Source organism: Lagopus leucura, unplaced genomic scaffold (assembly GCF_019238085.1).
Source record: "Lagopus leucura isolate 7727_CA_CO unplaced genomic scaffold, USGS_WTPT01 Super-Scaffold_100001, whole genome shotgun sequence".
NCBI lineage: Eukaryota > Metazoa > Chordata > Aves > Galliformes > Phasianidae > Lagopus > Lagopus leucura.
This window is the reverse complement of record NW_024962262.1, coordinates 46097521-46111664: the sequence shown is the minus strand read 5'-3', so window position 1 is coordinate 46111664 and position 14144 is coordinate 46097521.

The following is a 14144-nucleotide window of genomic DNA, read 5'->3' as shown; positions in this document are numbered from 1 at the left end:
GTAAGGGACATGTCAGGGGTAATGGTCTAGATGTACAGCTGAGACTGAGGTTCTGGCCTTTAATTGACCACCCTAGGTGGTGCCTATACCTGTACTGTTCCCACAACAGCACAGATCTGCAATGTCTTTTCCCAGCAAAGCCTGATTGGGATTCATCAGAAAGATTTAAAGAGAGCTCATGTGAGATCAGAGAGTGGAAAAGAAACAGTGGCATGTTTGATGGTGGTCCTGGTTACGGTGTCAGACTGCTGAGTTCTGAGGACTAGGATCTTGAAGGTGAATGTAAGGTTACAGATGTATGTGGATGAGGACCTGATTGTAAAGTAGGATGAAAGTATGTGGGAGATAAGGGGATGAAGGAACCAAATATAATCTTGGTTTGAAAAGCTATATGAAGTATGGCTAGAAGGTGTGATGTTCTGCCACATGATTATTGGAAGGTGGCTCCCAGAAGCAAAACATTTGCCCTTTATCCTAGCTTTGTAAGTGCACAGCACACATAACAGAAAAACAAATGGAAGAAGTACTGTTTTTGCCAAAGCACGTTCTATGGAGAGCACATTGTCCTGCAGTGAAAGTGGACCCTCCTGGCAAGGTTGGAGATCTGGCAATCGCTCTGCATTAATGAGGAGCTGTTAACCAAATACATAAATAAAATGAAAACCGCAAGAAAAAAACCTCACTGTTTCCATATGACTCTTGACTATATTCCTTTAGTGGTTGGGCTGCTGAAACTTCGTCATATTGGATAAAGTCACTTAATCATTAGTTAGATTAGTTATGACCAGGTTTGTTCTTGATTTTGATACAAACAGTGAAACCATCCCAGAAAAAGGGCTCTGAAAGGATGTCTGAAAAAGTCATTGATAATTTCAGTGAGCTACACATCGCCCTTGTGGGAAAAGATAGAAATTCATCAGTAAGAGAATATAGTTAAAGAAGAAAAAATACCCCCACATGCAAACAAAGATGGGAAAACCCACAGGCAAGTTTCTATCCTATTACAGAAGCATAACTGTAATCCTTCTAGCAAAGGGATGTTAACCACCAAAGAGGGGCAGGAGCTCTCCAGAAACTCACAGTCTGTCATGGTGTATGTTCATAATAAGGGAAATAAGCAGACTTGTGCATTTACTTGGGTATGACATCACTGACAGCCAATTAGAAAGTTCCACTTGTGTCATTTCATAATAAAGAAAAGACTATTCAGCACTCACTGCATCAAAGAACGCATGTCACAGAGATTTGCACAGAAATGGGTTGATTAATTTTTAATGAATTATACCAGGAAAAGTTTCCTTGTATAAATTGCTGTGAGAATACCAGTGATAACCCACACTTGAATAAAGAGTTTCTGCACGTGTGGGTTCTGCAACTACAGAGACATTGACCAAAACTGAACTAAAAGTGGTGCTACTAACTCTAATCCACACAGTTCATAACAACACTAAAAACAGCATGGGTTGCACAGTAGCACAGGTTTCAAAGACCATTTTATTTACTGGAAACGTGTCCTCTGACTAGTAGAATACTTTCCAGATGTCATTGTTTTCAGTTCAAGAGTGGTTGTTGCCCCTGAAAACAGGACTTTTGCTGGGCTCAGTGCAGCTTTGAAGTTCTGTCATGCACTCATGCGTGTCTTAGAACTTTGTGACTGATTTATTTTTTTTTTTCCCATGGAAAGCTATGAATTTATCAATCAGCTGATCCACAGGCTACTGCTTCTGCACCAGAAGTATGTAGTGATATGGTATCATTTATATTATAGGATATGTAAAGAAAAAAAGGCATTTCAATACAGATGTTAAGGTAACTATTAACTTTACATGACTAGTGGAAGCACAGGCTAGCTGACCCACTGTGGAAATCAGGACTTGTAGCAGGGCTTTCACACTAGTGATGTCTGTTCCTATTTGTACAGAAAGACTGGCAGTGACAAGAAAAGTACGCACAAGTAAGAAGTTCTTGAAGTCATCACAACACACCTTTTAGAAAAGAGAGTGCATACAGAGTTTAGAGGGTATACTTTCAGTATACCCAATTGTTTGCCAGAGTTTGAGTTCACCTAGATTTCAAGAAAGAATAAAGGTCTTATGAATTATAAATCAAGTCTTACTTCAAGCTGATTTGACAGAAGACATGCAGCACTGAATTCACAGTTTAAACTTAAAGTAGTCAAAATAGAACCAAATTAAACCTTTTTATCTGTTTCCATAGGAAATTTGTTTGGATTATATCAAATCTGTGTGTGACCTTGGTTTCTGAAAAATCAAATCTATCAGGAAGCCTCCTTAGCCCATGATATACAAAGACAATCTAATGTTGTCTAGCTTTACTAGAAGTATTTTACAATTGATATCTAGATTGTTTTAATTCAAGGAAAGTGCAAACATTTATTTGATATTGAAATGATCTGGATAAAATTGGAGCATAGCTCCCCTATGTAGGACTCTATATTAAATAAATCACATTTCTAAAATAGTCAGAGATTTGATTTTAAAATAGACTTGTGCTTCTAATATTTGCAGCTAGTGCCTGAAAAGCATTTTTTCTTTTAGTTCCTTGTCATATATGTTCAGGATTCATTATGTTAGTCGGAGGCAACCAGGTGAATTTCTTCAGAACATTGTTTGTGCTGATCAAGGAATGCCAACGAATAGCGCATTTTTATTTTAATTGATCTGACTGGAATGAGCTGCCACTCTTCTTTGCCTATGAACATATCTTTGTATGGAAATTTTGGTTAAATTTTCTGCTGCGAATAATTTAGGATTAAAGGAAGAAATGTGGTTTCAAATGTGTGAAAAGTTCATTCACTAAGACATTCTTTTCCTGGGATCTAACACTGCCATAAATCAGAGAAGATACCTTAGAGTGGCAACTGTAGAAAACAGAGGGAAAAAGGTCTCATTAAAATTAATGCGTAGTAGCTATAGAGTAAATTAAAAGCCAACAGGATCTCAGTGCATGGCAATTGGCATTCCTGATTTAACAGTTTCTGCTACCACAAGTGAAAAAAAAATCTGCAGTGAGAAATTTGCCTTTTTATTTTACTACTATTCCTCACATATAGTTTCCTGTAGTTTTAAAATAGACAGGCAAAGAAAGAAAGATTTATTTGACCTACCTGTAAGCCTTGAAATATGTATTTAGCACAGCTGTTCTTTTGTGTTTAAACTCATCACAAAAATGCAGCTTTAATGTAACCCACCATTGATCTGCAGTAAGTGGAAACAAAATCTCTCCTTAATTAGTATCATCCAATCACTTTTTTACATTTCTACAGAACACATACTGTGAACTGTTTAATGGACTATTATTTAGAAGAGTGGCAAAGAGCCTGAAAAAAAAAAAAAAAAGGCACATAGTGAAAATAAAAACTAGCAGTGTCAATGAAAAATGTGTTGCAAAATAATGGAAAAAAAGATGTTTCGTTAAGATGGGCTTCACTGGCATTTTACTGTATAGATGAACACTGCTCCAATTACTGCCAACAATGGGGAAAGAGATAGAGAGATATAGATTCATTACTTTCAACACCCTTAACTGTCTACCACTGAATTCGCTTATCTCTTCCTTTTTCTACAGGACCTGCATGGAGGGGGGAAGGAATAAACAAAGAACTGAGTAGAGTGAATGTGTCACAAATTACCACAAACACACTGTGACTCAATGCACTTTTCATTTCTCTCCTCATTAACTGTGTCTTGCTCAAAATGAGAGACTGGGTCTAAACATAATCAAGTCCCACAGATAACAATTGACTTGACTGCTGGGGCAGTCATCACCTTCTAGCTACTGGGAAATAAATTTAGAAATAAAATGAGTTAAAATAAAATTCACTCTGCTCTCTTTTCTGTGCTCAGATAATTTGAAGGCCATCAAGGCCTGCAGAAACAATCCATCTCTCTGTGAAAAGGAAAGCAGCCAGTGCCACTACCAATAAGGCATGTCTTTAGTGTTATCAAGAGTAAGTATAATTACACAGTGGAAAGGCCATCAAAGTGTCTTGGGCGCTGGTATTTTTTTTCCTGAGGTCTTCATCAATAGTGCTGTCGGAATGAAAAGAATAAGTGGGGGGAAAAAGAGAAAAAAAATAATATCCTCCAGATTGGTGTGACTGACCTGCAATCTAGTAGAGCGCATTATAATTTGAGAGCAGTAGGATGATTCAATAAAAATTTTGCTGTCTTCCACTTTAAATCAGGAAGGATTAATTTCAAGAATCTTTGTGGATACTCTTGTGGTCTTGGTTTTGTCAGTACTGAAATTTCTCTTTGAAGAGGCTAAAGGACTTCCTGTTGAAGGGCATTTATACTTGCCAAGCCCTCTAATAGCAATGCATTTTTGAATGGCAGATTTTCTGGCTGGTAAAGAGGAGGTAAGGCCACTTGTTTTTGCTGAACAGGATCCCAGTTCTTTTTATTTAGAGACAGCACCAGCAAAGTTAATCAGTTCATTACATTTCCATCATGGGCAGCTAGGCCATGATGTACATGTTTTCAGGGAATTCCATTCAATAACTACGTGCATGCTGTATCTGATGCTGTTTTCTGTGGCAGGAATTAAAAGCTGTATGCCCAAGTCCTGTGGTGCCTTACTCATGTTACTAAACGTTGGACTGGCAAGGAATATCTCTGACCTCTGGGGTGGACTGTGCATAAACAGGTCTTGAGAAGTTCTGCATATATGTGTAGAGCTAATGCAGGCATCTTGCTAGCTGATTGTCTGTTATTGAAAATATTTTTAAGAATGGAGAATCACTCCAAACCTAGCTATTAAATTGCTCCTGGCAATGTTCTGTTAAAAAAAAAAAAAAAGTATGTTAGTAACTGTGAGCCCTGAATATAATCACCCAGTCAGGTGATTACAGCCAATCATCTAATCATCATTGTCCCCAGCAGCCTTGTTGTTCTTGGAACTTCTGTTTTCTGTGGCTACTAGATCTGGAAATCACAACCTCCAAAATGCTGCCGAGTGTTTGCTCTAGGGCAAATTAGGTCTTTAAAAAGCTTTAACCAGTCTACGGACATTTAAATCTGCCTTGGTGGTTTTGTTTCTACTGTTCATAACATGAATATGTTTTCCAAACCTCACAATTTAATAGATTTATTACAAGCAACAAGATTAACTGGACTTTACTGCTTTGAAAAAATCTAGTTATTGAATAATAACTGTAGGTCTCCTGAAGTCTGTAATAACTGAAGTAGAGCAGACCCAGCAATGAGGCCAAACATAACAAATTGAGAGGAATGGGGGAAAAGAAATATAACTGAGAGAATGCAAATATTCCTGAATCATTCTCTTAAAACTTGAAAGAGCTTTTATTGGCCATCTGGCAGAATGATTAATTTTCTCAAGTTTTATTTGGATATCAGCATTGCCTGGAATTTGGAGGAAAAGATGTGTTTTTTTTCAAAAAGCTCTGTGACAGAATTTGCATTTATGGACTATGGACTCTGGAGATTAAGGGGTCTAATCTGCCTAGAACTACAGAATCAAATGAGATAGCAGACCAAACTGAAACCCAAGTTCTATTCATGAGGGATGTGGGATGCACTATATGGAGAAATAGTTGAACTATTTCAGCCTTTGTTTAGCTGTTCCATCACGCTGTCTTAAAGGACACAGCAACTGGAACAATGGCATGTCAGCTGTATTCCGTCTAGCATATTTCTTTGTTGCTCTCACAGAAGTAGTAGATATTCTGTCAGGGTAGTGTATAGACATGAAGTTACATAAAAAGTAGTTTAGTTCAGGTAGTAGATGAATGGGAGCTGCAGCTGTACAGATCCTGGCATAAACTGCATTAGCCTACCTAATTATTCCTGTGACTGAGGTTTATATCCTAGTACAGTCTAATCTTGAATGGTTTCCAGAACATAAAATAACCAAGCAGGATTATAGATTTTTGTTTGTTTTTATCATTGACCCTTCCAGAATGTAGAGATTTATATTTTCCAGTCCAATTTTTCTAGTATGTTGAGAGGCTATTTGTGCCAGAGAATTTTTGTTCTACCAGGGAACTGAGAGATAAATTCAGTTAACATCAGATCAAATTTATTTAGTCACAACAGAAACCCAATAAAAAGAAACTAAGTCTTTTTTAGGTGCCATCATAACATCCTCTCTAACAATAAAATTAATCACCCAAATAATACTTCAACTTCTTGTGTCAGAGCTATCCCATTCACTATTGCAGTAGCGAACATTAACAGATTTTTCACATTTAATACTGTATTTGGGATCTAGTTAGACCAATGAGCAGGGAAAGGGAGTTATGAAAAAGTGAAAACAAAAAACCCACAAAAATTCAAACCAACCAACCAACCAAAAGCAAAGCAAACAACAAAAAAACTCCAAAACAGCCAACATCAAAATATGAAAACTGAACAAAAAATCGCACCATATCTTCCTGTCATTGCAACAGATTGCAGATAACACTATAGATAGGCACCTCTAATTTACCTGATGAAGATTAGACATAGCAGATATTCACAGAATTATAGAGTAACAGAATCATAGGGGTTGGAAGGGATCTCTGAAGATCACCTGGTCCATTCCCCTGTTAAAACAGGTTCTCTGCAGTAGGTTGCACAGGAAATCACCCAGGGAAGTTTTGAGTATCTCCAGAGAAGGAGAGTCCACAAACCTCTCTGGGCAGCCTGTTCCAGTGCTCTGCAATCCGAAAAGTAAAAAAGTTTTTCCTCACGTTCAGATGGAACTTTCTGTGCTCCAGTTTGTGCCCACTGTCCCTTGTAATTATCAGTGGGCACCACTGAAAAGAGGCTGGTCCCATTCTCTTGATACCCAATTCTTAAATAATTATAATCACTGATAAGATCATCTCTCAGTCTTCACTAGGCTATCCAGTCACAGATCTCTCAGCTTTTCCCCATGAGAGAGATGCTCTGGGCCTTTAATCATCTTTGTAGCCCTCTGCTATACTCTCTCCCATCTTTCTTGAACTGCAGAGCCCCAAACTGGACACAGTAGTCCAGATGCGGCCTCACCAACAGAACCTCCTTCAACCTGCTGGTCATGCTCCTTCCAATGCACCCCAGGACACCCCTCACCTTCTTGGCCACAAAGGCACACTGCTGGCTTATGGCCAACATATCATCCACTAGAACACCCAAGTAATTCTCAGACCTCCTTTCCAGTAGGTCAGTTCCTAACCTGCACTGGTGCATGTGGTTATTCCTTCTCAGGTATATGACTCTATACTTGTCCCTGCTGAACTTCATAATGTTCCTCTCTGCCCAACTCACCAGTCTGTCTAGATCTCACTGAATGGTTACATAGCTGTCTAGTGTGTCAGCCACTCCTCCCGGCTTTATATCACCAGCAAACTTGATGAGCGTGCACTCTATCCCCTCTTCCAGGTGAGTGATGGACAAAATTGGACCCTGTACCAGCCTCTGGGGAATGCTATCTACAGGTATCAAACTGGACTCTGTGCCAATGTGAGTTTGTTGTACTGATCACAACACTCTGAACTCTGCCAGTCAGCTAGTGTTCATTCCACCTCACCATCCACTCATGTCTCAAATTTTTAAGCTTATGCACATGAATGTTATGGGAGGCAATGTTGAAAGCCTTGCTGAAGTCATGGTAGACAACATCCACTGCACTCCCCTCATCTACCCAGCTGGACAATACATCATAGAAGGCTGCCAAGTTGGTAGCTTTGGTTCAGCATGATTTCCCCATGGTGAATCCATGCAGACTACTCCTGATATCTTTATTTCACATTGCTGCAGCCTGTCTTTTCCAATTATTCATCCAGAAGATGTCTGAAAAACACTCTACTTTTTTCCTCCTGGCTGCACTGGCCCCAACCTGGCTTGAGAAATATTAGAGCAGTGTTCAAAAGGTAAATAGAAGTGAGCTGCACTAGCTATCTTATTTTCAAGTCACCATATCATGGCCATGAAAAGACAAAGTAGACTCAATAGAGAAAACAGTTATAAGCCAGTAATAATTATTTCCCATGTAAACTGATACTCTCTCCAGTCTCCATGATTTCCAAGTTTTACTGCAGTTTGGAATATATCAATACTTTAGGTGTTTTAGAGATTGTTTATTTGCCCAGGGCTCTGTTCTGAGTAGACAAACAGCAGGAGAGGCATTTATGATTATACCTCATTATGTTGCCAAAAAGTCAGAAATCTCTGAACATAGCTTTCAAACAAAGTTAAATAAAAACATAGGTATTTCTTTAAGCTCAGGATTCATAAGTATAAATGATCTGTATCACATGCAGTTTTTCCATGAGAGTATTATTTGGCACAGTTTTATGCTGTGCTAAATTTGTGGTTTCTTAGGTTATTGCTTTATAGAAAAATCTGTTTTTGGCACACTCATACAAACACACAAATTGAAAAGAGAAATATTTATATTGTGAAATTAAACTTGTTCACATCTTCAATGATGATTTATTAAAGAAAATATATGGCTAGCCCCAGAATGGTGAAATGTACCCTGACTTTTGCTTTCCCTGTATGAAGCAACCACAAAACTCATTTGAAAACAAATAGTACTATAAAGACTTAAAGAAAGAAAACGAAGCATTTGCATGTGTAAAATACCTCACACAACACATCTTCATTCTGAAAGACTAAAGAGAACTAAATGTTTCTCTAAATAGCTTTTCGAGGGCATTATTTTTATGGCCGGGATGTTTCTGCTTTTGTAGGCACGTAGAGTATGCTACTGGATTACTTCACTGAAATGCCACTAGGTTAAGCACAATACTTTCAGTGTTGCAGTATTCTGTGGACAGTGAAAGTTCAAAAGCAGAAAAACACTAAATAAGTGTTAAGTTACAGACATTTTGTGACAGGATGGAAAAAGCAAAACAGTATAAGGGAATACATATTAAAATTACTGCTGTGTTTTTTTATTAATTTTGTCATGGCATCCACTTGCATGCAAAATCAGGAGTCCATTAAACTAGATTTATTATCAAAGATGACATGATTCATCTGATATTGTTTATTTTTATCATACGATCAGATTTCAGTAAAGATGTAGACATCTGAATGGTAGTTATGTATGCTAGTAAGCTCCTTTGGAGACCACTGTGTAGTTTTAAGGAGCAATTCATTTGAACTTTTTGGAAGACTACGTGAGAGTGGGATGAAGCACAACCTAAAAAAGGACATTTATTTTCTCTAAGAAAAGTCCAATGTGAATAGCTCACATGAAGATATTCACGTATAGACACCTAAACAAAGAAGGATCATAGTCTTGCTGTCTGCTACAAGAGATAAAATAGACAAGTGGGGAAGACAGATAAGAAAGGAATAAAACAGAAGACAAACAAGCAAGCAAGCAAACAAAAATATAGAGATTAACAGGGTTCACAAAAAATATTTGAGTGTTAGGAAAATTTCTAACTGCTGAAAAAAATAAAACATATGTAAGTCAGATGATGTGGTCAAGTCTAGTTTTCTCTAACGCGTGTGTCTCAGCATCTCTGAACATCACTGGAAAATCCCATTGTGAAACAATCTCCAGCATGGCTACAACTCTCTAAGTTTGCTAGCAAAAAATAAAAAAGTAATAATAAAAAAATTAACAAGTCTACTTATCTAGATACATCAACTATATGAGAAAAATATACTGAAGAGAAGGATTAGTATCCAAGATGACAGCAGATAGTAGTAAGCAGAGTTACTAGTAAGGTGGAAAAGAAGAAAGGTATAAAAGCCTTCTAAAAAATTGCTAATTTGCATGGAATAAAACTGATTTAACAATGTGTGACAGTTATTTGATTATATTTTTTTAAAGCCATATGAGAAACTTGCTTTTATATAAAAGCACTGATAGAAAATGATAGAAAAGAAGAAATTTGAGTGCAGCATACAATGCAATAGTATTTCAAGGTCAATGCAATTCCTCTTTTCTAAACATATTTGTTGTACAGACTGGAGTAGGAATATTAGAAGTTTGTATTTCCATCTGTCTGCTTAAAATTGGGTCTGTGCTCCAGCATGAACAGGCGAATCTCTGATGAGCTAGAAGTACTTTGGTTCATGATGCACCCTATAACACTGCCATAGTATGCTGATTTCCTCATGATAATTGGTAGGGGTTTTATAAGTTTTAATAGTCATCACATGGTCACAAGCTGATTTTATGAAAATTCGTTCATTAGTCTCAGCAAAATACTGCAGCACATAGTTGCCAAGTGAGAATTTCTAATTGAGTTTAGTAATACACTGAAAAGGTAGTTATGGCAGTTATCACAGAAAGCAAATACAAAAGCAACGTAAACAATTTTATTTTGTTTAGAACTGAAATCTGGCAGCAATTTTATCCTGTGTCTTAAAGAAATGTATAGTAAGCATTTGAATCAGTACTCTCATGAATAGCTGAAGTCAAAAGTTATTAGCAGCATTAAATGTGAAATATGAAGGACCTTTGTATATCTGTTTCTAGGCTCGGGTAGAATCGATTAAGCTTTCTCCAGGCATTTTGGGACAGAGCTGAACAAGGGCATATATTCCTCAACATAGGATTTATAAGTGCCTAACTTGAAAACACTGGCTTAGCCAATAACTAATCATCGAGTTCCATGGATAGGTTCCAATTTCAGCTTTAGGCATTTAGGTGAATTTATCTGTAAGAAAATGCCTATGAGTAAGCTAATGCTTGAACTTCTACTATGACAGAAGTCAGATGTCCATACAATTAGACATCTAACGATGTTTAGCTCTGATAGTATATTTAAGATATCTTTACGGGCTTGTAGATACGACACAGCACTTATTATAGAATCATAGAATCTTTAAGGTTGGAAAGAATCTCTAAGATTATCCAGTCCAACCGTCCACATACCACCAATACTGCCCACCAACCATGTCCCTCGGTGCCACATTTACATATTTCTTGAGCATCTCCAGAGACAGTGAGTCCACTACCTCCTTGGGCAGCCTGTGCCACTGCCTCACCACTCTTTCTGAAAGTTTTTTCTATTATCCAACCTGAACCTCTACTGGCACAACTTAAGGCCATCATACTGCTGTTACATGCAAGAAAAGACTGACCTTCACCTCACTGCAACCTCCTTTCAGGACACTGTAAGGAACAATAAGGTCCCTTTAGATCATCCTCTTCTCCATGCTGAACAATCTCAGGACTTGTGGTCTCCTAGACCAATAAGAATTGGCCAGGAAGTTTTTCAGGGCATCTCAGATGCATATGTTTGGGCAATAAATTGAGATCTTAGTCAGCAAAGCTGAATTCACTGAGTATAAGAGAAGCATCAACATTTGATAAACTCTGTAGACTCAACTGTCCATGCTGAATGACTGTAGCAGGAATTCAGTTTCTTACCTTAGATGCACAAAAACACTACTAGACACCTATATGCAGGTCTCTGAATGTGGAACTGGATTGAACCTCTAAGTTTTATAAAATCTTCTTAGCTGTAATGTTTCAGAAAGTTTTTTTTTTTTTTGGTTCATAGAAGCAGCTTAGTAAATTAGTAGGCAGAAAAGCCTAAAACCTATCTGTGCTAAAATGTGATCAAGATAAAATATTTCTTCAGTTTCCTGGGATGAGCTAACTCCTACAGGCACTCTCAAAATTCCCCTGGAGTGGGACCTAATACGTAGTGACATCTGACTTTGTTCAAAGGACTGTTGAAGAAAAATTTCTACTCCTATTCCTATCCCTGTTCCTATTCCTATTCCTATTGCTCTCTATATAATGTCCAAAAATGATCAGCATTCACCCAGGATTTAGAAAGACTGAGATCAGGTTTCTTGAGCCACTCTAGGGGCTTAAGCCCCAATACGTTTGTAGGGTAAGCTAAAAAATTGCTTGATTTTATTTTATCCCAAATATCACCAAAAGATGCTGATCTGAGGCTTCACTTCTGATGCATAACAGAGCACACTCTGACTCTGATACTCAAAGCCTTCAGACTAGCACATCTACAAGAGTGCACACTCAAGTGTTCTTTGCACAGAAACTAGGGTTCACAAAGGAGAGCACAAGAATATGTCTTACCTTCATACAGAGATATGGGAAAAGTTCTGACCTGGCCTATGAAACTGGCAAACTCCTGGGCACTACTGCGTGAATGCATCCAATACATGTCCCAAACTCTGAAAGTTGCATGTATTTTTTACAAGCTCATGAAGCCATCAAATTTTAACAGCCCACTATTTTGTCAAGGACATCTTCAAGCTTGCTTTCTTTAGATTATATGATTCACTTACCTGCCAAAAGCAATCAAGATAATGTTACTATTCCAATGACTAGTGCTAAATGTGGTATTAACAATAATATTCATAACTATTATAAGAGTTTTATATTCAGACTATAAATGAATAATCATACCTGATGAACTCTTAACAACATTTCTGGTATGTTACTGTATCTGCCCTTTTAATAGCACAATTCAGAAAATGAAAAGCAATGCCAGATTTCCATAAGAAATAGACATATACGCATTGATAATCCACAAAGGGGTAATTAGTTTAGTGTCTCTGGTGTACACCATCATCTACAACACTAAAATTATGAGGGATTTCCTTGTGAAAGTCTTTTTGAATCTGACTACAGGTGTTCTAGCAGTTTTTCAGTAAAAGTTATTCAAAGAGTTATTCAAATTCTGTTCCCATTTCTGGTGGAATTTTTATCATTTGTGTGGCTCTGTTTTGCCAACAAAAATGAGAAAAGAGAAGATTCTGTTCACATTCATCTGTGGGGATTCAGCAATTAAATCAATTTGATTAACCAAAGACCCATTCTGCTGTGTATTTACATACTGTAATTACAAATTGGCAAATAGCGGGAAAAGTGGGAGCGTGGGATAGTGTGTTTTTATATCAGTTGTTCCAATACAACTTCAATACTTCTAAATACGCAGATATATCTAGTCACTCTTTTAGCACTCCAAATGGGAAGGATGAAACTACACTTTCTATGGTAATTGGACTGTCTCAGATTTTACCCTAACTTCCTGAAAATTAAAACACTTATATTTTATACACTTCATATTTTGTAAATCTTTAAAAGCAAGTTGCACAGCTCCTAAGAATTTTTTTGTCTCCTCCTTCAGAGTCTGTAATTTCTTCTTACTGTATCACCAATATAACAGTTTAGACTTGCTAAACATTCAGGTTTGATCAAATCTGTTCATTTTTTAGATTAATTAGTCCAGCCCAGTTGGCAGCATGGGCTACTGAAAACTGCATAATGTTGAAGAAGATTGTGAGGACACAAACTGGTAGGTAATGTCAGCAAGCGCTGATTAGCAGTTAAGCTCTGACTAGGTGGCCTCCTGTGTGCTTCCAGTCCAAGCTGAAGAATAAATGTTTACGGGCTCTGAGCAAACATACCTGCTTGGTAGACTTAGCAGTCCTGGGGCATCTCAGGGACCTGCAAGCGTCAAATACAGAAATGTTCACATTTGGATACAAATACACTGAGCAAAAAAAATTGGAATTTTTTCCCAGCTACTTGGTTATTGGCTAGTGTAACTGCTGAGAGAAGAAGAAAATCTGGAACTGTTGGAGCATACCATACATGTTCATGAAAATGACCAGTAGACCTAAGTCTAGAGCACAAGAATCTTGATTCACATTCAGTCTCTTGTGTATGAAATATTTCTATCTTTACTGTACAAGGCAGGATGTGTTTTCAGTTCTGGACTGAAATCAAAATTAACACCAGTCTGAACTGATAGTATGAGTCTGATGCTAACTCATACCTGAGTCTGATGCTAACTCATACCTTCTGTTTCACCCACATAAAAAAGCAGTGCTTCCATTTAATTTTCCATCAAATGCATACTTTATGTTTCAGTGTTATTATCTCCTTAAAAATATCCAATTCATTACAAAGAGCATATTATTAAAATTAATCTACTATTTCTTTACAATATAAAACACAATATACTTTATTTTAAAATACAAATGACAATATATACTTTTTCTAGAAGTTCTTAGAGAAACCTCCACATCCATTCCAAAGGTTAATTGCATTTGGTCTTAAAAATCAGAATTATTTCCAGTTCCTGTATGTATAACTTCAGATCCTATACACCATACTTTTTTTCCCCTGCTAGATTAAGCATATTTACAAGAAATAATGCAGGTACTTCCAAACTGTTGTCATCTCATTTC